Raw genomic sequence first — 25625 nt, forward strand, 5'->3', positions numbered from 1 at the left:
TAAGTGATCTAAATCCCCCAAAATGAGGACTGGTTACAAATGCAAGTCTAAAAAAATCTGGGGAGAAATATTTTAAATCAATATTAACATTCAGCTGTAGATAAGACTCATAATATTTGAGGACTTAAACCCCAGCTATTTCAACATCTATGTCTACACTGTAGTCACATGAAACTGGTATCCAGAAACAAATATACTTCGTAAAGATAAAAGTGGCTTCACATTCTATAATACGTTTTTTTTTTTCTTTACTGTTTTGTGATGAGCCTTTTCCTGGGTCATTAGTGGTTTTATTCTCCAGCATTCCTTCCCCTGGTCTCAGATACCTCTAATTGTCCACCTGAGCCTAAATTATTCTAGCAGTTGCAGTGGTGAACGCCCAGCTCTATGGGGGTTCCTAACCAACTCAATATAGGGCAATCCGACAGAGCCTAGACCTGTGTCCATCCAACACATCTCCTCCTCTGGATCCAGTGCTCCTAGCTGATTCCTCAGATATGGAGCAGTGCAATTCCTCAATTAGTGCTCACACATGCATGCAGAAGCTGGAAGAGCAGCCAAGTCAGTGTCTTGAGGAGCAGAACCTTGACCAATGGAGTGAGTGAGCCAACAGGAAAAACCTCTCTCCCAGAAAGAACTGTTTTGGGAAGTAGTGGTGGCTAGCTAGATTATACCCCATACAAGTCTCCCTCTGCTGACTCATTACCTCAATCCTCAACTATAATCCTTAGTAATAGCAGCACATAAGCCTTTCTCTTAGGCTTTACCTTCTGAGGAACGCCCCCAAATCTCCTTTCGTTTCTTCTGATGTTTTACCACTTCCGTTCCCTTTGGAGAATTATCACATCCCCTCTGCTGAAATCACATATAGTTTAGTGGGATTATCCATCAAGGTGGTCTATACTACCCTGCCCAAAGGATGTGCATGTGACTAAAACCAAGTATCTAAAACTGATCTTAAATTGCCTTTCTAAACCTAGGTCTATTTCATTATACCTCATGCATATAATTTGGGCAACCCACTCCCCTTCTCTCCCTCCCTTTCTCCCATTCTTGAGCTATCATTTATAGATCTAATATGTGTAACACACTGTGCTTGGTACTTGGGGTTCAAAGATGAATAATTTCATAGTAGAGTTCTAAAGAAGGAACAGGATTCTGCCAAGTGGCAAGAAGCAGGAAAGGACAATCCAGGAACAAAGATGACCTTGTGCATATAAACACGGGTAAGGGAGAGTACAGATTTTTTTTTTTTTTTTTAACAGCTGCACCCATGGCATATGGAACTTCCCAGGCCAAAGACTGAAACTGAGCCACGGCAATCAGATTCTTAACTCAGTGTGCCATATTGAAAACTCCAAGAGTACAATATCTTCAGAATCATACAAATAATTTTAAAAAGCTAGAGGCAGAAGATATGTAGAGTATATGACTAGATAATGAATGCCCATTCTAAGGAGTTGATATTTTATTCTGAGGGTGTTAAATAACACTGAAGATTTTCAAGCTGGAAAAACTGATCTCTCAAATGTTCAGTTCAGAAAGATCAAAATAAACAGCACAGATTATGGACTGAGGAGGTGGAGGCAAAACAGGTAATATTTGGTACTTTTACAATTAACTGGGCATTGCCTGAGACAGTAAAAGTCAGAAATATTTTATTTGAGAGGTTGAAATAACATTTCATAACTAAATTAGATGTAAGATATAGGGAAGAATGGCTCAAGCTGCTGAAAATATACAGCGATACAATTACTGATGAAATAGGCTAAAATAAGAAATGGGTTCGAAGAAAAAGGTGAGGACAGCAACTGGGAAATGGGAAATTTGGGGTGTCTATGGGACGCCAAGATAAAGATATTTATTAAATGTCATAACATATAGGCCAACATCATTTGTGGAAACAGTACCCCTAGGACTAAAAGTATAACTGAACTACACAGAAAGAAGAAGTTATAGTCATCAAATTATAACTGTTAGATAAAATAAAAATAGACACAAATTGAAATATGATATTCAAAAAAGTAATGCATACATAAATGTTATGCATACATATAAAACATTTTATATAAATATTATAGATGTAAACAAGTAAATATATCTAAAACCATAGTAGTCAAAGAAAAAAAAAAAACCTCAAGACAATGTTCATTAAGGAAATGAGATGTTTAAATGGTTATGGACTGAAAGAAACGAGAAGTTTGAAAAGAAAATTAAAGAATAGTTTGAACGACAGAATCAGAATACCTATCTCTTTTTCTTCAGTATTTTCAAGGGGTGGTCCAAAGCACCAAATGCTGATCAAATCAAGTTTTTTTTTAAAAAACCATCTGATTTTATATATCAAACAATGGTCTTCTTAATGAGGTTTTATTCCTGTTGGTTTCTTTCCTCTAAACTAGTTTTACTGTCTTGAGGTAAACTCTTAGATAGTGGCAAATGACTACAATTAAATTCAAGATTATAACCAACTCACTTGGAAATACAACAGTAGTTTCTCTTTCCCAACAATTTCAACAGAAATCTTGGAAATAAATCTCCTTGAATTGGCTTGGTTCATGTGATCATACCTGAATTAATCACTTCATAAAAGGAACAAAACTGGATTTCTAGGGCAAGGGTCATATGTTCAATCCTGGAACTGCCCTGTGAAATCAATCCCACTTCAACCTCATAGCTTGCAATTACTATCAGACAAGGAGGAAATGAATGGTGAATGGGCAAAACCAAATGTCACCTAGGGTTCAGTAGAGTAATCTGTACTAATGCTGTGATTTTTTAAAAAATTTGATAACTTTAATCTAATTCCAAACTTTAATGCTATAGGAATAGTAGAAAGAATTCTAAAATACCTTTCAACCAAATCCCCTAATTGTCAAAATTTGGACCCAAATGCTTTACACACACACTAACAAACATGTGTGTCTGTGTGTGTCTGGGTGTACATGTATAGGAACCTTTACTGATTCATCTGAGAGTATGCTGGATACATGATGCCCATTCACTTCTAAATATGTCAGTGTGTATTTACTAAGAACAAGAACGTGTTCTTACGTAAATGTTGTGAATAATTTTTAAGTTTTTCCTAATACTGAAAACTCCTTAATTTAAAAAAAATATATGGTTTGTGTCACAAAGTCTCTTAATATTCCTGGAAAGAAGAGCTATTTCCATTACAAATAAAGAGAAAATGCAACATCACTAAAACAAAGTAAGTATTCCTCGGTCCATTTCTTTTAAAACATGTGATTTTCATTATTGGGAATTTTTCAGTTCTTGCCAGTAGTCATTGAAAAGATTCAAATTTCATTTAGAAAGTTATCCACTCCCAGGTGAATAATAATCAATGTCTACAACCCCTGACAAAGTAAACCAATTGATTATACAACCCTCCCCCCAACCAAGTCTGCCAAGTCTAGCCAGTAGAGTGCCAAAGCACAAATGTTTGACATCCAAGATAGTGATGGTACATGGAAAGATGACATGAATTCTTCACCGGAATCTCAACTGAGTTAATCTCAATTTGGCATCCTCTGAGCCTTATTTTCTCCATTTTAAAGATGAAAGCTTTCTGAATCAGGCCAAGTAACAGGACCAGATTTACCCTCTCATGGTTACTTCCTTGAGAGAACCTCCAGGATGTCATGCAGAGAGAGGAACCAAGCAAAGCTTGGCGAGGAGTCAGACCTGAGAATCCAGGGAGATCCCAGTGGCTAGAGTTCTCAGGAAAGAGTACCAACAAGGGGAGAGGAACTGCACAGAAAAAGAACTCTATAGACTTGAACGGGTCATCTCAACTATTCAAAAGAGGAAAACAATACAAATGGACAATAGTCACATGAAAAGTAGCACAACACATCAATCATTAGAGAAATGCAAATCAAAACCACAACAAAGTACCACTTCACAGCCACTAGAAAGGCAATTTTCAAAAAAAAAAAAAACTGAAAATGACGAATGTCGGCAGGGATGTGAAAAATCAGAAACATAGGACATTGTTGGTAGAAATACAAAGGCATTCAACTACTGTGGCAACAATTTAAAGATTCCTCAAAAAGTTAAACACTTATTTATCATATGACCCAGTAATTCAAATCCTAGGTTTATTTTTAAAATAATCAATAGCTACTATTCAAACCATTTATCTATATGTATATTCTACATGTATATCCATATTCACAGCAGCACCACTCACGACTGCCAAAACGTGGAAACAATTCAAGTGTCTATAAAGGATGAATGGACACACAAATAGTAGTATATACATACAATGAAATATTATTTGACAACAAAAAGGAAAAAAGCACTGACATATTTTCTATAATGTTGAATGAACCTTAAAAGTATTATGCTAAGTAAGAGAATCGAGATGAAATATGTCACAAGTTTCAAGTGGGAAATGAAGAGGAACCAGATAATAACAGTAAAAGACACTCAGAGAAGAATAAGAGAAGAAGAGAGGAAGCAAAGAGAAAGAAGCAAATGGAGAAAAGTATTTCAAAGAGTGATCAACTTTGTTAAACATTACTGCTTCGTTAGAGAAAATGAGGACTTTGAACTGCCAGCTGACTATAACAATATTTAGGTTACTAGTAATTTGTACAAGAGCAGTTTTAACAGAGTGAAGAGAGCAGAAGACTGGAGTGAATTCAGAGACAGGAAGAGAAGAAACGAGACAGTAGATGTAAGACAATTCTTTCGAGAAGTGTTATTGCATAGGGCAAATAAATGCAGTAGTAGCTGGTGAGGGAAAGTGGGATCCAAGAAAAGTTTTCTTTCTTTCTTCCTTTCTTTCTTTCTTGCTGTCTTGCTTGCTGCTTTTTTTGATGGGACAAAAAAACCCAGCGTGTTTATGGGCCAGAGGGAATGATCCAGCAGAGAGGGAAAAGTGGCTGATACAAGTAAACAAGTACAAATGTACTGGAGTGATGTCTTTGAATAGGGAGAAGAGATGGGATCTAGTGAACAAGCTCTAGACAGGAGCATGACTATTTCACCACTACTAACAGGGAGGAAGAGTACATGTAGATACTGAAAGGTGAGTCACAATGGTTGTGTGTGTGAGTGTATGAGGCTATTCTCATAGCTTCACTCTTTGCAGAGAAGTAGGAAGAAAAGTCACCATCCAGACATGCAGACTCTGAAGTAAACAAATAAGAAGAGCAACGCCCTAGACGTGTACAAAGTCTAATGGAAACGTGGAGGTGCAGAAGGCTTTGAAGTCAAAGGTACAGTGGTTTGAAGCATCTGAGAGTCAGGAATCAGGGAGGGTTTGAAGAGAGGATAAAATGAGAAACAGTGTTTAGGGACAGTGTTTTTCTAACCTTGAATGTGCTTAAAAATCACTTGGGGAATTTTATTAAGATTCAGAGTATGAGTCTGTGGATTGAGTGTGTAGCCTGAGATGGTGTATTCTAACAAGCTCCCATATGATGGTAATATTCTGCTCCAAAGTGACTTCACTTTGAGTAGCAAGGATAGGAGAGCACAGATAAACTAGAGGGAAAAAAAAATGATTACAAAGCAATAAGATCCTGCTTTTGGGATATTGGCCATGGAATTACTGTGAGATAAGTCAACATGACTATCTATTTTTCTGATCTCAAGGAATCATGCTGGAACAATAAAGATCTCACCTTAAATGGCTGTTACTGTTATATCTAAATGCAAAAGGGGTAACTGAGTTGTACTTCTTGTGGTCCTCTTCCAGGTTTCAAAATAAAAATAGCACTTTTCATGTCCTAGGCACTACTCTCAAAACTTTTACAGCTTTTTATCTTATTAATTTTAACAACAATCCAAGGAAGTAGATTATACATTAAACTCATTTTACAAATGTTAAAACTGACTTCTAGAAAACTGACTTCTAGATAAATGAGGTAACATGTCCAAAATGATAAAAGCAATTAAGCTCAGAAGATAGGACTCAAAAGCTGGTCTGTTTGACTACAAACCCCCTTACTTATAACCTCTTTTCTAATAAGACTTCTCAAAGAAGTTCTCTCTCTTCAAAGTATCCACTAATGGCTTTTTATAAAATATATGATTCAAGTTAATATCCTATTCCCCTCCTATCCCTTAAGTTTTAAGTATTATTATTTCTTCCATGTGCACTTAAATTTTACTGGAACCTCTTCTAATTTCCATTCACATTAATTTCCATTATCTGGTGCTATGTAGTAGGCTGTTTTTATTAATTATAATGAAGATACTTAAGCATTGAAAGGAACAGAAGGTACAAAGACAAATTTAAAACAGAATCACTGTCCTTATCAATACTTCTTTAGTAGAGACTCTGAAGCAAAAAAAGAAGAGCAATGCCCTAGACATGTACTAAGGTGAATGGGAACACTGAGGTGCAGAAGGCTTTGAAGACAAAGGTGTAGGTCTGAACCTGGAACTGACTTAATGAACTGTTTAAGTCCCTTGACCATATCACTTCACTGCATATTTCTTCAATGCAAAATGAGACTAACGCCAACTTAATTTACCGGGTTATTTAACACCACTTAATTTATAGGGTTATTATGAAGACTGAAAGAGAAAAAATTTGTGAAATGCCCATTACATAGAAATTTAAAAAGTGATAGTTGCTGCAATCATTATCATCACCATTATCATTATCATATATAATGTCGTATATAATGTCATATCATAATCAGGGATGACATTAGATGAAGAACTAAAAGTATTTCTGTCTTTAGATTTCCTAGAACTAGACATGTCATTAGCACCAAAGGCTTGTTGAATTATCTGGCTAAGGTAACTAATCCTATAAAATGATCTTCCAAGAGATACATGTAAGTGAAGAAAAACTCAGTATCCTATGGGGAGGAGGGTACAGTGCTCTGAAAAAAATGAAACTTACAAATAGTGAGGTATACCTTATTCAATTGACCTTTGTATGAGGATCCAGAGGAACACTAACTTCTATATATTCCTAAAGGGAGCCATACCGAAGAGCATATCTTTTACTCCATTTTGGATACGTCTTCACAATAGTTAGCAGGGAAAGAATTACTCTGCCCCTAACTGCTAATATCTGAGAAGTATAATTCTGCATATTAGGCACCAGGTTGGGGGGAGGGGGTGACCCTGACTTATCTAATAACATAAGGACGCAAGACTGATAATCCTGGAGGATATTATTCTCCCAAAATTATCTTAATTAGGATCAGAGTGCTTTACGGTTGTATCAGAAGTACAGCTCTGATAGTCCTCCTTTAGGTCAGATGCTGCCTCTGATGTTCTGCTATAGGGACTGCCAGGTGTCCTGCTCCATGTGTTTCTACTCTAAGAAAGGGTCAGCAAATACATAAAGCCTACAAGCCAATATCAGTCTACTATCTGCTTTAGTAAAGATTATAAGCTAAGAAAGATTTTTACATTTTTTAAAAGTTGAAAAAGTTCAGAAGAATAATACATGAAAGTTATATGAAATTCAAATCTGTGTCTAATAAAGTTTTATTGGAACTCAGCCACATTCATTCATTTACATATCATCTCCAGTTGCTTTCCTGCTAGAACATCATAGTTGAATAACTGAAAAGGAGATCTATGGTCTGCAAAGTCTAAAATGTTTATTATCTGGTCTTTTATAAAGTTTGCCAACCCTTGATATGAGACAGTGTGTGAGAGGTATGGCTTCAAGCCTCAATACTGACAGGCACTGACTCCCTATCAGTTTCTTATAATATAGTGAGTGTCAAATGGTTTCCCACTAAGACTATGTTCTTTAAGATCACTCTGAAGTCCATTTCTGGTGATAATATCAGGGAACAGTCATTATTTGCCAAGCACTTACTATTATTATATGCCAGGTATTATCATCTTCATTCTATGCATGAGAAAACAGGGTCAGTGAATGGTGGTAACTTGTTCAAATTTACTAGATGGTAAGTCAATCCCATTATGGTCTCCACCAAAGCCTGCAAGCATAAACAATTGCCTGAAATAAGAGTAGAGAGTAAAAGAATTGGAAATAATAACCTCCCTCAAAAGAAAATAACTTTCCATAGTGACATGGCTAATGATGAAATAAAGAATACTCTAGAAACCAAAACCAGTATTCCTAGAGGAAGGGATAATCCAGCCAAGGAAACCTTTTGAAAGTGGCTAAGAATTCAACAAACAAAACTGGCTCCAACTATAGTTCCCTTGTTTCTGTCAGGAGTAGAGCAGTTCTCTCAATTTTCCAAGTTACATAATAAACTACCTACACCACCTTTTGCTCTTGCCAGTAGATCATATCCAAGTAGGCATTAATTCATGAGAAAAAGATAATTACAAAAGAATATATATCTTTATTCTCAAATTATGCCCTTTCAATTCTTAAAATGTTAACATTTTAGCATTTTGTTTTCATTTTGAAATGAAGGTGATCCTAAACAGTAACTGTTAAAATGTCTTCCTTATTTGAAAAGCTAAGAAAGTTGGGATTTAAAAAGAAAAAAGAAAATATAAAGTTATATTAAGAAGGCATCACTGTCTTAGGTAGAGTATCATCAAGTTTATTAACCAAACATAATGGTTTGAAAGAAAAAACAGTGGTCTTCCTTCATAATCAACTAATACTAAAGCGTGGCTTTGATTCCACCAGGTTCATGGCCTTACTTTTTGATCAGAATGAGCACACTGCTTACTGTGTATCAAATTAAATTGTTCTTTACTTTTATTACAAATATTCAAGGTTGAATGAAAGTGTACATTTTTTAATGATACAGAGGACTTAGTATATGTAGTATATAGTCTTCTACTGTCTAAAACACAAAGTGTCTTCATTATGATACCCACATTACTGTGTTTCCTACCTATCATCATTAGTATTGATTTTTTTTTAGAAATTACACAGAGCCCATCATCTTAAATATAACATATATTTTGCATTCCAACCCAATTAGAAAAACCTAAAAATATTTTAATAGAGAATAAAATTTTATTCAAAAATATTAAAAATACATTTTAACTTGAAAGAACTGTATATTTAAAGTCAGTTTTATTACATGTTACAATTGCAATCACGACAAAATTCAACAAATACATCATACTTGAACACTTATTTCTAAAATAATTTTAAGATATGACTTATAATAATCTTAAGTAATTTGGAGAAAAGTAATACCTACCAAAGTAGCCTCAAACACTAGTCTTACAAAGCTTTCTTATTATATATATAAGAAATATAATAAGCATTTGAAGCATTTAAATTAATTGTTACCACAACAGGCAAGATTTCAAATTTAAAATCTTATGGAGATGTTAAGGTTCAAGAGTAAGTATCTGATGACCAGAATTTGTATTAGCTTTCTACAGATAACTGCCAAACTGACGTCTTCCTTACTTTTCCTTTCCTGATGATCCAGAGCTGCGTAACGACAGGGCACTAAAAGTAAACGGTAGGGTACAGCAAGCACCACAAGGTGGTGCTAATATCCTCTCATTACTGGCTAGATAGACCACTGCTGCTAGTCTTGGGATGTGGCCTAAGCTGAGGCACTGAAACCCACAATGACAATAGCCAACTACAAGATGCTATGGTCTAAGAAAAAAGCAAATCATTAGCAATTTGGTAAGCTTTTTACTATTCACTGTAGGGAAAAAAAACTTTTAAATTTATAATCCTCTAGAGGTGACATTTGTGTGCACCTTAATTCTTCTAATTTCGTTACAATATTTTACGTGAAAAGAAGCTAACTCTATAAGCAACTATCTTTACAATACTGTCAGAAGAAATTAGTACTATGCATTTAATGAATAAACTAAACAACTTGCTGTGTTGTGTACAAATCAAGATTTCTTTACCAATAGGGTTCTGATGTGGGACACTGATACAAGTGATAATAAAATAGTCCAGTATTATGAAACCCATATTTGTTCCACCAAAACCTGTTTCCCAAATTAACACTTTCACTCATTTCTGTATACTTACTCATCTCTGTAATGTAATGGACTCTTAGAAAAACATGTTATGGTTTCCTACAAGTCAGGCTCTGAAAACACCAAACCAACTGCTAGAGTCATTCTTTCATGTGTTGCTTTTAGTCAAACACACACACACATGGGAAGATGGAAGGAAGGGAGGGTGGGAGACAAGGAGGAGAGCAACAGTCTGGCTCCAGAAATACAACCGCAATTACAAAAGAGAAAAAGTTGCTAGAGACAGTTGATATATAAACTGAGAGAGAGTATACACACACACAGGGCACATATATGTAGTTACTATATGTATTTATACATCACCACCATTTGATCCTTAAAATAAATAACTGCCAATGCCAAACCAGGTTTTAGAGAGGTAAAGAAATTTACCCAAGGTCATCAAAGGACTATCTGACTTCAAAACCTCTTTTTCATTATTCATAAAATAATCATGCTAATATTAATGAGGACAGCTAGTGCTCATTATGTGTAACACATTATGTGCCACACAATGTGTTAAGCATTTTACATTTATTTTCTCAGTTAATCTACACAACAATCCTAAAAGGTATTATTATTTTCTTCATTACAGATTAGAAAACTACAGCACAGATTTTCCTAAGGTCCTACAATTACTAAGTGGTAAAGCTGGGATCAGAATCTAAGCAATGTGGCTACATTAAGTCTGCCACTTAACCACTTCACAATATTGCCACTCAAAAATACAAAACTATTTCCTTTGAGAATAAAATAAATGACTGTTTATTAAGGAGTAAAAAAATTTTTAAAAAATTATTAAGCACATAAAATGAAGAAGAAAAAAAAAAGCCACTGCAAACCCTATGGAAAGGGATCTCAAAAAGGTTGAAATTGCAATAGGAACATACAACTCAACAACTTGAAAAATATAATGACACTTAAAAACCTTTACAAAATAAGTAGGAAAAGTAAAATGGTTAATTATCACTGACTGAAGACAACAAAATAAGATGTTAGAAAGGGTAAAATATGATTAATTACAAACAACAGCTAACATAAGGTTTAAAAAAAAAAAAGCAATCACCTCAGATATGGCAGGTTGGGAAAGTCACTAGAAAAAAGTTAGATTTAAATTGAATCTTTATGGAGAGAGAGGTTTGGACAGGTGAGAAGGAGGGAGAAAGGACATTTTGCGCATTTTAATATATGAATGAAAGTGTGGATGCAGAAAAATGCAAGCTGTCTTCAGGTGTTGATCAAGGTCATGTTTTACACAGAAAAAGTTAACATAGGAAAGCCAAAAGGGCTTTATTTCTCCAAAGTCCTCAAAGGCTGGAGATCAATAAACATATTCATGTTTTTAGCTAGTTAATTGCACTTTCTATAATAAATATTTCAGAAAGCCAAAAGAAAATGGATTTCAAATTATATGAAGAAGGGATCAAAAGGAAATTGGCTGACTGTCATAGAAAAGAAAGGAAAAGAGATAGGAATGAAAGAACGAATGGGGAAAACGAAGAAATTATTAAGTCAACTAGTTTGCAATTCATAAAATATTCAAAAGCAGCACTAGAAATCCCCTAAGGCATTTAACTTAAGTCATAGCTACATATAGTACAACTGTAAAATTCAAATAAAAAAGTAAAGCTCCTATTTTAAAATTAAGTCAAATAGTTTGGTAAAGGTAAAGGTCTTTGATTTATTTTGTGGTGGGGGGGGAGGGATTGAGAATTGAAAATAACCTTGGAGTGCTTCATGAAAAAATTCCTAAATGCATTATTTCATTTAAACTTCGAACAATGCTATGAGAAGTTACTTTACAGAGGAAGGAACACAGTCACAGAAGTATAGTGAGTAAACCTCCTAATTTATATTAAACCTGAAAGTGCTAAGATTCAAACCCAGTTTTAGACTTCAACCTGAAAATTCTTTTTCACTGTTACTCTTCGGTTTCTATTCTCATTACAATAAAACTTATAGTGCAAGCAAGTAAATTCTGAATACCATGGACAGTATTACTTGGATAAGATACACTGATATTATATGGATAGCAGCATATCTAGCCCCAGATCAGTGATTCATAGATTCCTCCACCCAACAAGTATTTATTAGGTAGCAATTAAATGCCAAGCACCATTCTAGACACTTAAGATACAGCAGCTGATTTTGAAATAAACAAAAAGGCACACACTAGAAATATAACGTACTAAGTATAATTCAGAGTGATACAGTAATAAGAAAAAGAATGAAGGAGTGACTCATTAATACTGGGTGGTCATGAATATCTCTCTATGAAACTGACATGTAAACTGACAAGAGGCAGCCAAGTACAAAGCAGTAAGACCACCATTCCAAACAGAAGGCACAGCTACAAAAAGCCCTAAGCAGAAACATAAAACTAGCAGAGCCAAAATGTCGTGAAAAAGGGACAGAGTCAAAGATTAGGGCATAGAGGTAGGGATTTTTAAATTAGAAAAAGCAGTTAGAATTTTCTCTTCTCGATGTAATAAAGGAGGGTAGAGAGTAACATAAGCTTATTATATATTAAAGAGGGAAAAAAATCACTCAGTGTGAGGTAAAGAATATAGCAGAGCAAGCTTGGAAGCAGAGATACCAATTAGAGCTAAAGTAGACTAGCAGCTCTTAACCTTTGCTCCACTCCAACTGCCTGAAGGATACGCCACTCTCCAACAAGTAACAGCGAAGGAGAGGAAATTCTAATAAAACTCCTTGCTGTCTTTCAGAGGCTCTACTCTAGCAGGCCTGTAGGTAACATTCTCCACTACTTACTCTCAACTTCCTTTCTCCAGTGACTAGACTTTTTTTTCCCCTTTCTTTGTTCTGTTCTCTCTCCTTTTCCTTTGTGTAGGCTAAAAGTCCTACTCTAGATGCTATTCAAACAGAATTGATGTCTCCTAAGAACACTGACATTGCCTAAATTCAACATTCTTGATTCTTTAAAAAGTTTTCATTCTGGATAGAGGCAACTTGAAAAGACATCTCCACAAATAACCAAAAAGCATATTTTGAAAAATATGCTTTATTCCATATAAGAAATTCTAAAGATAATGTAAAATAGGTAATTCTTATTTAAAAATCCAATTTTGACATGCTTTCTGAATGCAGGCAAATTTTTATGCAATTTGAGAATAAATATCTAAAGATATTCAAATTCCTAGCATGTGAACACACTAAAAATATTTATGAAAATTAAAACCACTCTGGAATCTGATGAAATATCCGATTTTAGTTCAAGCTTCATTTCTTTGTATCCTGGGATGTTTCTTCTTTATTATTTAGAAAGCACAGACTTTAAAATATAAAGTGAAAAGAAGGCCTAGAGTAGCAAACTCATGGTAATGAGTTTGTTTGTAAATTTTCAATTAATTTGTTTGTAAACAATTTTCAATTTGTTTGTAAATTTACAAATTAAGTTGTAAATTTTCAATTCTTATGTGTGAAAATTAAAACTCATTGTTCCACTTATCCAAATGTTTCCTAACACTATATAAATCTTAGAAGGCAACCTGTTGCTACATCTATTTCCTCTAAATAAAAATTCTTTTTTTTTTGTCTTTTTGCCTTTTCTAGTGCTGCTCCCACGGCATATGGAGGTTCCCAGGCTAGATGTCAAATCGGGGCTGTAGCTGCTGGCCTACTCCAGAGCCACAGCAACGTGGGATCCGAGCCGCATCTACAACCTACACCACAGCTCACGGCAACAGCAGGTCCTTAACCCACTGATCCTTAAGGCCAGGGATCGAACCTGTAACCTCATGGTTCCTAGTCGGATTCATTAACCACTGCGCCACGACGGGAACTCCTAAATAAAAATTCTTCATACTTATGGCATGTTTATTAGAAAATAAAACTGAGTTGAAATGACTTAAGTCAAATCTCATTTTCTCATACAAACAAGGATAATATACAAGGTTATTTTCTTGACCACAACCTGATAATTTTGGAAATCAATATAATCATATTTAATCAATTATAAATGACACTCATAATACCATATTACTTTTTAGAATGGACAAAAACAATCACATAAATTCATAGATAATATTATATAATAATATAGTATACATTTCAAAGGTCTTTTCTTGCTTTTCATAATTGTTTTAACGACCACAAATCATTAAGGAGCCTTCCTCAACAATATGGAATCAGGATTTATTTGGAAATATGTTCAATCACTTTGAAAAAAGAGACTTTGGGGGAGACTTGGGTCAAGTAAATGGAATGACGAGAAACAGATCCAGGAATGCCTTTAGTGCTATCTTTTCTTAGGAAGTGATAACATTAGCAAATAAGTTTACATTCTGGTTTTTTTGAAAGAAGCTGCATCTCCTCAAAACAATCTCTTCAACTTAAAACTAAGGTATGCTTGCCTTTAAAATCAATGAACTAACATTTACTTGTCATAAAATTAATCATCCTTTAACCCCGTCATTACATATTGCTTTACAATGTAAAAGAACTAGAATACTAAGATTACTTCTCCAGACTTCACATGATTAAATGTTACAAGCTTCTATTAAATATTACAAGCTTCTATCGTGTAATTTTCCTTAGAATAGTCACTAGGACTGCTTTTCCTTTTTTTATCAGTTTTTTCCCAGGACTGCTACCTGTATGATTACCAAGACAAGTGGTTTTGTTTATTTTTGCTTTTAAATAAATTTATTAGAACTTAGAACTTGGAAGAAAAAACAATCCAGTTATGCTCTTATTGCACAAAATTTTTAGAATCTGCCCTTTGGAATTTCTTAAAATAAAAATCTGTTTTTCCATCACATAAAAAGTTATTCTCTTTTACTTGTTATCCAAAGTAAGCTCAAGATTTCTCAGTCATATGCAATTTTCTTCTTCATCTTTTAAAATTTAGCATCTTTCTTATTATTCCTCATTTCTTAGAATAACTCTACTTACAATAAACCTACTTATAAACCAAGAGATCCTTGTGCTGAGCAGGAAGGCTGCAGAAACAAACTGAGGCTGAGAATAAGGTGATGAAACTCTTCAGAAAAGACACTATATGAGGTCATTTCATTTGTGGAAAGCCTACCTACTACCAGTAATAGGAGTAATGACACAATGGTATAAACTGTCAGCATCCATACATTTGAAATTATTGGAAACAAAATTACTTAAGGGGAAAATTACCTATAACCTACTGGTATAGCTTTGAAATCAGACATTTTAAACTATGGAGAAAGACTCATTTTAGTAGCTCCTACTCTATTTCCTTTATAAATATGTTTGGGAATGCTAAGAATCCATAGTAAGAGGGCAGAGGGAGGGAAAGCCACTGACATAAAACAAGGATGATGAACTAAAACCTTACATTAAAATGGGTTAAGGAGTTCCTGCCGTGGTTCGGTGGAAACAAATCTGACTAGGACCCATTTCAATCCCTGGGCTTGCTCAGTGGGTTAAAGATCTGGCATTGCTGTGGTGTAGGTCGCAGAGGTGGCTTGGATCTGGTGTTGCTGTGACTATGGTGTAGGCCTGTGGCTACAGCTCCAATTCGACCCCTAGTCTGAGAACCTCCATATGCCACGGGTGCAGCCTCCAAAAGACCAAAAAACAAACAAAAAAAAAAAAAAAAAAAAAAACACAAATGGATTAAGAGCAGCTGAGCCCCTCTATAAAGAACTGACCCCCCCACCTCAGGCAGAACTGGCCATTCTCTCTTCCACATTCCCAAGAACATTTCATCCCTTATAATACTTCCACAATGATCTGTAATAAGATATTGGTACCGATAACCTGCAGGTACACAGATAACCTGCTGTGGCACAGTAGGTTAAGAATCTGACTGCAGCAAGTCAGGCCTCTGTGTAGGTGCAGGTTCAATCCCCAGCCCAGCACAGTGGGTTAAAGCTCCTGAGTTGCCAAAGCTGTGGTGCAGGTTACAGCTGCAGCTGTTATTCAGTCCCTGGCCCAAGAACTTCCACGTGCTGAGTGTGGCCATTAAAATAAAACATACGCATGACTCTTTTCTATCCAGATACTAAGATATCTGATAACTTTTTTTTTTTTTTTTTGGCTTTTCAGGGCTGCACTCACAGCATATGGCAGTTATCAGGCTAGGGGTCGAATGAGAGCTACAGCTGCCAGCCTACACTACAGCCACAGCAATGCCAGATCCAAGCCACATCTGCTCAAGGCAGTGCCAGATCCTTAACCCACTGAGCAAGGCCAGGGATCAAACCCACATCCTCATGGATACTAGTTGGATTCATTACCAATGAGCTGTGATGGGAACTCCAAGATACTTGATGACTTTTTAATGACCACCATTAATAAGACTCAACACAAAGGTTTACTTACTATTACATGCCAGTTTTCTTGAACATTCATATTTAATGTGAACAAATATTTAATCAAGTATTTAAAGTACATGTGGTATTATGTAGCAAAGGTATTAAATAAGATTTATGCACATTTAGAGAAATATGACAGGGGATATCAATAAGTCTCCCAGAGAGTGCTACATTTTAAGGGAGATAATTTGATTTTGGTCTAAAATGTTCAATCAGTATTTTCTAGACTAAAAAGAAATTCAAAAAATAAAACTTAGTAAACTCAAAAATATGAAGAAATTAAACATGTACACACACACATGCACACAGTTCAGGAATGAAAAGGAATGAATATAAATCAATCAAGAGCATGAAAGTAAACAGGTGATAGCATATTAAGTTAATTAAGTTTAAAACTTAAATTTTGTGGGCAATAAGGATCCATAAAAGCTTTCAAAGCCAAGGAGTTACTAAACTGAACCTCTGCAGGAAGATAAATAAGCTGAAAGTGGTTTATCAACTGGAGACAGAAACCTAACAGAAGACTACAAATACTGCAGAATAAACATCAGAATAAATAACGGCATGAATACATATGGCCTTATTTTAGAATAGTATTTTCAGGAATCCCCATAGTGGCACAGTGGAAACAAATCCAACTAGGAACCATGAAGTTGAGGGTTCCATCCCTGGCCTTGCTCAGTGGGTTAAGGATCTGGCATTGCCGTGAGCTGTGGTATAGTCACAGACTCGGCTCGGATCTGGCATTGCTGTGGATGTGGTGTAGCCCAACAGCTGCAGCTCTGATTGTACCCCTATCCCAGGAACCTCCATATGCCGCAGGTGTGGCCATAAAAAGATAAAAAAAAAAAAAGAAAAGAAAAGAAAGAAAAAATATAAATAGTATTTTCAAATCAAGAATTGATTTTCTAATGGTATACATTATTAAAAGTAGTAAATGTCTCCTTGGGAAAAGCTGAGAAGGAAACATTTATTTTTGTTTTTATATTTACCAATATCATAGTTTTCTTTTTTTTCAACAATACTAAAAATATTTCATAATTTAAAAAACAAACTTAAAATTGTGTCTATATGAACATGAACAGAACTACTAAATAAACAAATTTCAAGGTGAGTAGTTTTTTGAAAGGTCTTCAATTACATACAATCACCTGATTCACCTACCTACCGCCATGTTTAATTTCAAAAATTCCCCAAGCGACTTCATTTCACTTGCTGACCTGCCTCTCTAGAACATCATTGTAATTTTCATTAGCTTTGCTAATTATTTTTAATTGCATCTACTATGCAAGTCAAAAACCCAGAAGTTATCCTTAATACTTCTCTCTCAATGACTGCCACACATCATCACTAAATACTAAAAAATTAACCTCCTAAATAATCCTCAAATCTTCTACTCCTCTCCATCTCCAGCCTCCCTAGCGATATTAACTCCTAGTTATCTCTCATAAGAACTACCATGTCCTTTCTCTACTGGTCTACCAAGATCCACTCTCATGACAACATCTACTGGTGCAGTTCACACTATAGCCATAAATGATCTTTCCATAACGTAATGTGATCCTGTCAGCACTACCAGCATGGCACCCTTTAATAACTTCACAATGCCTTAAGGAGGAAAATGTGACTCTTTACAGGGAGCAGAGTGTGGCCCTACATTTCTCTCCAACCTCATCTTACACTGTTCTCCCTCTTGCTCTCTCTCCTTTACTTCCTCCCATCATTCTGTCAGAAAAGCTAGTGTCTTCACCTAGCTCATGCCTACACTAACTCCTTCACATCTGAACTCAAATTTCACTTCTTCAAGAAAGATTTCTCTGATTTTTTTAAACAAAGTCAGTCTTCCTATTATATAATCTCATAACATTATAATTCCTTTTTCTGTGAGACTAATTTCAGTTTTATATTTATTTGTGTGATTACTGTTCCCTCCCACTTATAAGTTCTAGGAGGGTAAGAATGAAATATATTTTGTTATCCACTGTATCTTTACCACTTCAACCAAAATTTGTTAAATAAATATTAAAAAAAAATTAATGCATGCTGCATGCATTAAAACAATATGGAGTATAAAGAATTCAAAACCTTTCTTCCTCCTCCCTAGTCACGAGAAATAATAACCATTACTATTCTGCTATGTATGGAGTTTTTTCTAGAATTAGAGAATTCTTTTTCTAGAATTCTAGTATATATCTACAATTATACTTTTTATAAAAATCAAATCACATTTAGGGCTGCAAGATTTAGCAATGAGAAATACAGGATGCCCAGCTAAATTCAAATTTCAGATGAAAAATGAATTTCTTTTCATGTAAGTATACACCAAATATTATTTGTTGTTATTTGAATTTCAAATTTAACTAGACATCGTGTATCTTACCTGGCAACTCTAATCATGTAATACATATTGTTCTGGATTTGGTTTTCTCCATTATAGATTCTAGATTTGTGCTATATATATTTACAAGAGGTACTGAGTTATACCTCCAATAAGGAACTACTTGTCTAAGTAGTAAGAGGAAGAAATAAGAAAGCTTACTATTTTCAAATATGAAAAGTGTTCCACATCTCTTAAAAATAAACTTCTACTTTCCTGTTCATAAGACAGAAAATAGTCTATTTTAAGTATAACAAATTGAAAATCTTCTGAGAGCTGTAAATTTTATCAAAATAACACTCAATGATGGGCATTTAGCAGAAAGTTTTCGTGGCATTAAAAACGCCTCTATTTCAATTTTGTATTTCAAACATATAAACTATATATTAATGTTTTATCATTAAATTTCTAAGATAAATTAAAATAATTTACCCTTAATGGAGTTTCCTTCGTGGCTCAGTGGTTAACAAACCCAACTAGGAACCAAGAGGATGCGGGTTCAATCCCTGGCCTCAGTCAGTGGGTTAAGGATCCAGCATTGCCCTGAGCTGTGCTGTAGGTCACAGACACAGCTCGGATCCCACGTTGCCATGGCTGTGGCGTATGCTGGCAGGTGTAGCTCCAATTCGACCCCTAGCCTGGGAACCTCCACATGCCACAGGTGTGGCCCCCCAAAAAATAACAATTTACACTTAAAAATAAAACATTCAAATTTATTCTATGAATAACTGAAAAATACATTTTAAAAGCCTCCTCACTACAAGTAATAGATCGTGATGACTGCACTTTATTATTCTATGAAGATAAAATGATATGACCATTCTTACATCATTTAAACTAAATTTTTTAAATGTTAATGCCAATCCTAGTTCTGTGATCAAATCACCTTATTTGACTTTTAGAATAGAGAGGTGTTTTAAATGGTTCCATGAGGGAAACAGCATCATCTAATTTGTGTCCATGGTGTTTAATATTACAGAGGTAAAACAAATAACTTCTGTATGTCATCTGAAAAAGTTTATTTCCATGAACGTTTTTTCCAGCAATCTTGATTTCATCTATAATCAGAAATGTGATATACTAAAACTTGAGCTGGAAAGAGATTTTGTTAGCAACTTAAAAACATAAAACCACTTATTTTTTAATTACATCTCAATAAAGCTGGGAAAAATAAAAACATAGAAGGCCATAAAGTTAATCTCATTAACACATGGAGAAATCTTAAGATACGTACCTCAGAGATATTATGGTTCAAGTTTTACTATAGTCACCCAGCACATTATAACAATAAAATGACAATTATCTGGTATAGGCAATAACACTAGTTTGGTCAATCCAAACTAAGTGAAATGAACACGTGCAAGTTAGACCATGATCTGAACAATATTTCCTAACTTATAAACTGAGGGTTTTTTTTGTTTGTTTTTTGTTTTTTGTTTTTTTGTCTTTTTTGCTAATTCTTGGGCCACTCCCGCGGCATATGGAGGTTCCCAGGCTAGGGGTCTAATTGGAGCTGTAGCCACTGGCCTATACCAGAGCCACAGCAACGCAGGATCTGAGCTGCGTCTGTGACCTACAGCAACAGCTCACGACAACGCCAGATCCTTAACCCACTGAGCAAGGTCAGGGATCGAACCCACAACCTCATGGTTCCTAGTCGGATTCGTTAACCACTGAGCCACGAAGGGAACTCCTGAGGGTTTTTTTTTTTTTAATTGGACTTAAAAAGATTATTAAAATCCTTCCACATGTAAATAAGGAGATATGTATGAGCGTATTCATGACATTATTTGCAATCATTTTTAATGGCCACAAATAACTATTAAAAGAAAAATGAAAACACTGTGGTCCGTTCATATAATGGAATAATATAAGAGAAAAACGAATGAACGACACACAGCTATGACAAACGTCTCATAAGTTAAGAAAATGAATCTAGATAAAGAATGTAAATGGAATGAACGATACCTGTGGAAACTAACTTTTGCTAGGTAATACACCTCACAAAAATCACGAGCCTTAAAACAACTATCATTTATTTGGCTTATTCTGCAGGTCACTTATGTGAAGTGACCCTAGCTGGAAGGTCCTCATGGTAGCCTGGGTTGATCTCAGCTAAGGCTGACTCTTACGATCAGTCAGTTTCCAGGTCAGAAAAAGGCTAATTTTCTGTAAGGTATATATAGCACTTTTATCTTCTTCAACATGGTCTCTCATATTCTTGCTCAAACTTGTTCACATGGTTGTCTCAGGGTTACCAAATGCTGCCGAAAAGCAAGGTTCAAAATACAAATGTTTTTCAAATTTCTTTGTCAAATTTTCTACCATCCTTTTGACCATAACTAATCACATGCACTGGCCAAATTAAAGAGATGGATAAACAGACTATACTGTTTATAAAAGAATCTACAACATGGCAACTTGCAAGAGTCACAGGGAGGAGGGAAATTTGTATCAATTTTTATCATCTACCATAATAACATTTATACAATGCCAATATCATACAAAAGAATACTTTATGTATTGCTGGACTAAAAATGCATACATACTATCATACCAAAATTATGAATGTGGAGTTCCCGTCGTGGCCCAGGGTTAATGAATCCGACTAGGAACCATGAGGTTGTGGGTTCGGTCCCTGACCTTGCTCAGTGGGTTAAGGATCCAGTGTTGCCGTGAGCTGTGGTGTAGGTTGCAGACGTGGCTCGGATCCCGCGTTGCTGTGGCTCTGGTGTAGGCCGGAGGCTACAGCTCCGATTCGACCCCTAGCCTGGGAACCTCCATATGCCGTGGGAGCGGCCCAAGAAATAGCAAAAAGAATGTATGCATAGTAATGATAAATTCCATTTTGAGATAGTGACCAAGTCTTGGTTTGGAAAAGGGAAATGAGAAAAGGGAAAAATACAGGGGGAGCTTTAACTACATTTTTCAGCATGTCTACATAAACAGAAAACAAATAATAAAAGGAGTTAAAAGGAATTCCTATAAATTAAGGGTATTTTTAAAGTCCTTCAACACTATTATTGAACATAGACTGCAAAATAAAACGGCATAATTTTTTAAAAGCTTGATGAATTACAGGATCAATTTCACATTATCTGCATAATTAAAAACAGCACAAAAACATTTTAAAAAGAATTGGGGAGTTCCCGTGGTGGCGCAGTGGTTAACGAATCCGACTAGGAACCATGAGGTTGCGGGTTTGATCCCTGGCCTTGCTCAGTGGGTTAAGGATCCGGCGTTGCCGTGAGCTGTGGTGAAGGTTGCAGACTCGGCTCGGATCCCGCATTGCTATGGCAGCTACAGCTCCGATTCGACCCCTAGCCTGGGAACCTCCATATGCCGCGGGAGCGGCCCAAGAAATAGCAAAAAAAAAAAAAAGAATTGGATTGGTAGAATCTGGTAAGAAATAAAAACTGTTAAAAGACATGCTCAACACAGGTTACAAAATACTCATTTAGATAGTGCACTATCAAACATGGGCTAAAAATTCAAGAGATTTAAATTATATGCATAGGGTATGATAAAACAAACACCCAAACACTCACTCACATAAACATTAAGTTCAGTAAAGTTTCAATTAAAGTCCAAATACAGATTTTCTCAAAACGTAAAAACTTAATTTTTTTAAAAGTATATGTAAGACATGACCTCATCTTTTTCAGTTCACAAAATAAGGCCTATTGATGACCCAGGTGCAGAAAGCCCTGGAGCGTGTAGTATGACCATGTGGCATCAGCTGATGGGCCAAGATGGCCATGAGCCATTTTGAGCCCAATGAATAAGCCACTCTGACCAGCTAGAGTAAAACATTAACATTGCTTACAAATTAATGAACCAGCCCCTAATCCTCTCAAGAAGATTGTGTATGAAAAAGTGAATGATCCCAGCCAACCAGGAGTTCGAGCTGGGCCAGATATATCTATGGCTGCAGTCTGACTGTACAGCCAGGTAGGATGTCATAATCTCTATGGTTCACTCACAGTGGGATGCCCAAAATTCGCATACCATCCATCATTCAATATGACCACCTAGTCAAGACCCAGCTCAAGGGAGTGAAAGACCTACACTAGGCCAAAGACATAAAGCAGAGAGTATACAAATTCATGGCAACTGCAGCTTCCAATTATAAATAGTATGAGTTTCTGGAGGCCTGAATCCGGAATCATTCACTGCATCACTTTGGAAAATCGCGTACTCTGTGATTCTTCTGATTGACACTTACTCCCACACTCCCCACAGTGGGGCCTATGGGACATCTGCAATGGAACTGGCAGTACTGAAGCTGTGAATGGCATGCTTGGTATTCGTTCGAATTTGAGGTTCCCCAAGGTGACTGGTGTGAAATTGATGGGCATACTCTCTCACTAGACCTCACCAACAGATGTGATCCTGAAGGTGGCAGGCATCCTGCAGTGAAAGGTGGCATGGGTGCCACTGTGGAGTACCATGGGCCTGGTGTAGACTCTATTTCCTATACTGATATGACAATGATCTGCAGCATGGGGGGCCCTCTGTATTCCCCTGCAAGCACAGAATGAAGAAATATCTGAGTGAGGGAGAGTGAGGAGACATGGCAAACCTAGCACATAAATCCAAGGGTCACTTGGTACAGTGATTCTAACCCTAACTGCCATTATAACCAAATGACTGAAATTAACCTCAACAAGGTAAAGTAGCACATTAACGTGCCCTTTACCCTGATTTGGTCCACTTTAGGGCAGAAGTGGGTACTGTGGCAGAGAAGGAAGAATGATGGCCTCTCCTCATCCTAATGGGTCTGACCAGCAGGTGTACAACTCAAGCTATGAGGACATGGGACATTCAGCAAGTGTGGCTAAGCAAGAGCTGGCTCACAGGCTCAAGTACAAGCCCCAGTTCACCTCTGCACTGGGATTTGAGCAGATCTACACTCCCAATAAGCAGAATAGTGACACACAGATCCTGTAGGATGTGAGTGGCACTGTCCTGGCCAATGCCTGTGGCCAGTAGAACAGAAAGGACATCAACAAAGGCAAGTAGAACATAATCGTCACCTCCTACAATAGGAACTTTACAGGCCACAACAGTCTAAATCTGGAGACCCATACTTCCATTGCATCCCAAGACTGTCAAAACCCTGGCCATTCCTGGTGCCCTCATCTTCAATCCAGAGGGTGACTTCCTTACAGGTAAGGATGGCAGAAAGTTCAAGCTTAGGACTCCAGGTGCACACAAGCTTCCCTACGTGGAGGTCGACCCCTGGGCCAGACATCTACCAGCACCCTCTCTTCCCATGGAGACAGAGGTGGGCAGGAGGTGAATGTGAGCTCTACCAGCCAGTGCCTAAAGTTGCTGGAGCCTTTTGTCAAGTGAATGGCAAAGACTTAGGTGGCTAACAGACCCTTACGATGTTTATCAAAGGAGAGAATGCTGCCAAATGTTAACTGCTGGCATGTTCTAGGGCACCAGGACAGTATCTCTAATAGTCTGTTTATTGGCGCCATCAAAATCCAAAAGAGCAGGGCTAAAATAACTCCATGCACAATGTGTCACCGAGGTGTTTTGTCCTATTCCTGACACTGCCCTGACGACTACAAGAAACATGGCATCAGATATGAGAACCATGGCAAAAGAGTAAATTGTAGTATATTCATAAGAGAGATTACTATACAGCAGTTAAATAATGGAGGAAGAGTTATAGAAATGAAAACTTAATATTGAATTTAAAAAGCAATTTTCAAAAGAATACAAATAGCAAAGAAATCAAAACATATGTGAATACTTTTTTTTTTCTGTCTTTTTAGGTCTGCACCTGCGGCATATGGAGGTTCCCAGGCTAGGGGTGAAATCGGAGCTGTTTCTGTAGGCCTGCACCATAGCCACAGCAACGCAGGACCAGAGCCACGTCTGCGACCTACACCACAGCTCACAACAATGCCGAAGCCTCAACCCACTTAGCCAGGCCAGGGATGGAACCTGCGTCCTCACTGATGCTAGCCAGATTCATTTCTGCTGAGCCACAATGGGAACTCCAGAGAATAAGACATTTTTAAATGATACAAACATAAATACTATAAATATAAAGGCATATTCAGGCACAGGAATAATGAGAGATAATTTGAGGACAGTGGCCAACTGTGATATGTCAGTTGAGAAAGTAGAGTATGACCAGGAAAGGGAAAATGGAGGCTTAAAATATATTTGCAATGATTTTTCATTTAAAGCTGGGATAGTCATTATATTATTCTTTATATGTGTGTTTAATATATTTCATAATAAAAAGAAAAAGGAATAACAACTGAAACACAGAACAGGATAATATATGTTCTCTTGTCATGGGTCTCATTATTTAAACAAAGGTATTTAAATGCTATTATGGTAACAACCTATATTATTACAAATTGTTGGAATGATTGAGCTTCAAAAAGAACAGATTTTACAACATATAAAGGTTTGAAAAATCACTGTCATGAGAAACTGCATTTCAAAATGTTTTCACAGAATACTATAAACCTCAAAATGTAACAATATAATTTGGTATGTTATTTTCATTAACTAACTCTAAAATTGACCTTATTTTTATGTTCTAAGAAAAAACAAAAGCTTAAATATAAAGTGTTTTAAAATAGGTATCTTCAAAACTACCAATCTTGCAATTAAAATCTTTTTTTCTCACTAATTCTAATGATATAAATTTGAAATACAAGTATATCCTAAAAGAAAAATATTTGGTACATACTCTAACAGACTATGAAATTAATGATCAGGAGAGGAAGAAAATACAAGGTGGTAGGTAAGAAATAGTAAAAAAAAAAAAAAAAAATTGTCCTGAGGAAAATTAAAGAAGACCTAAACAAATGGAGAGATATACTATGATCAGGGATTGAAACGAAAGACAATGTTTTTATGACATCATTCTTTCACCAAGTTTATCTAAAGATTCAAAGAACTTAGTATTACCTAAACAATCTATAAAAAGCTTAAAGTTAGAGGACTCACACTACCTGATTTCAAGATTCAGGATACAGTAACAGCAAACA

The 25625-nt window shown here is 36.0% G+C and overlaps 1 protein-coding gene and 1 pseudogene across 9 annotated transcripts in view; one reads left to right on the forward strand and one right to left on the reverse strand.

Annotated features, from left to right (window-relative positions):
* The window catches only part of VPS13B (vacuolar protein sorting 13 homolog B), a 717975-nt gene that overhangs the window by 458470 nt on the left and 233880 nt on the right, over positions 1-25625 (reverse strand). The window lies entirely within an intron of this gene.
* Positions 498-23981, forward strand: LOC125130018 (aconitate hydratase, mitochondrial-like; annotated as a pseudogene).

This window comes from Phacochoerus africanus, chromosome 6 (assembly GCF_016906955.1).
Source record: "Phacochoerus africanus isolate WHEZ1 chromosome 6, ROS_Pafr_v1, whole genome shotgun sequence".
Taxonomy (NCBI): domain Eukaryota; kingdom Metazoa; phylum Chordata; class Mammalia; order Artiodactyla; family Suidae; genus Phacochoerus; species Phacochoerus africanus.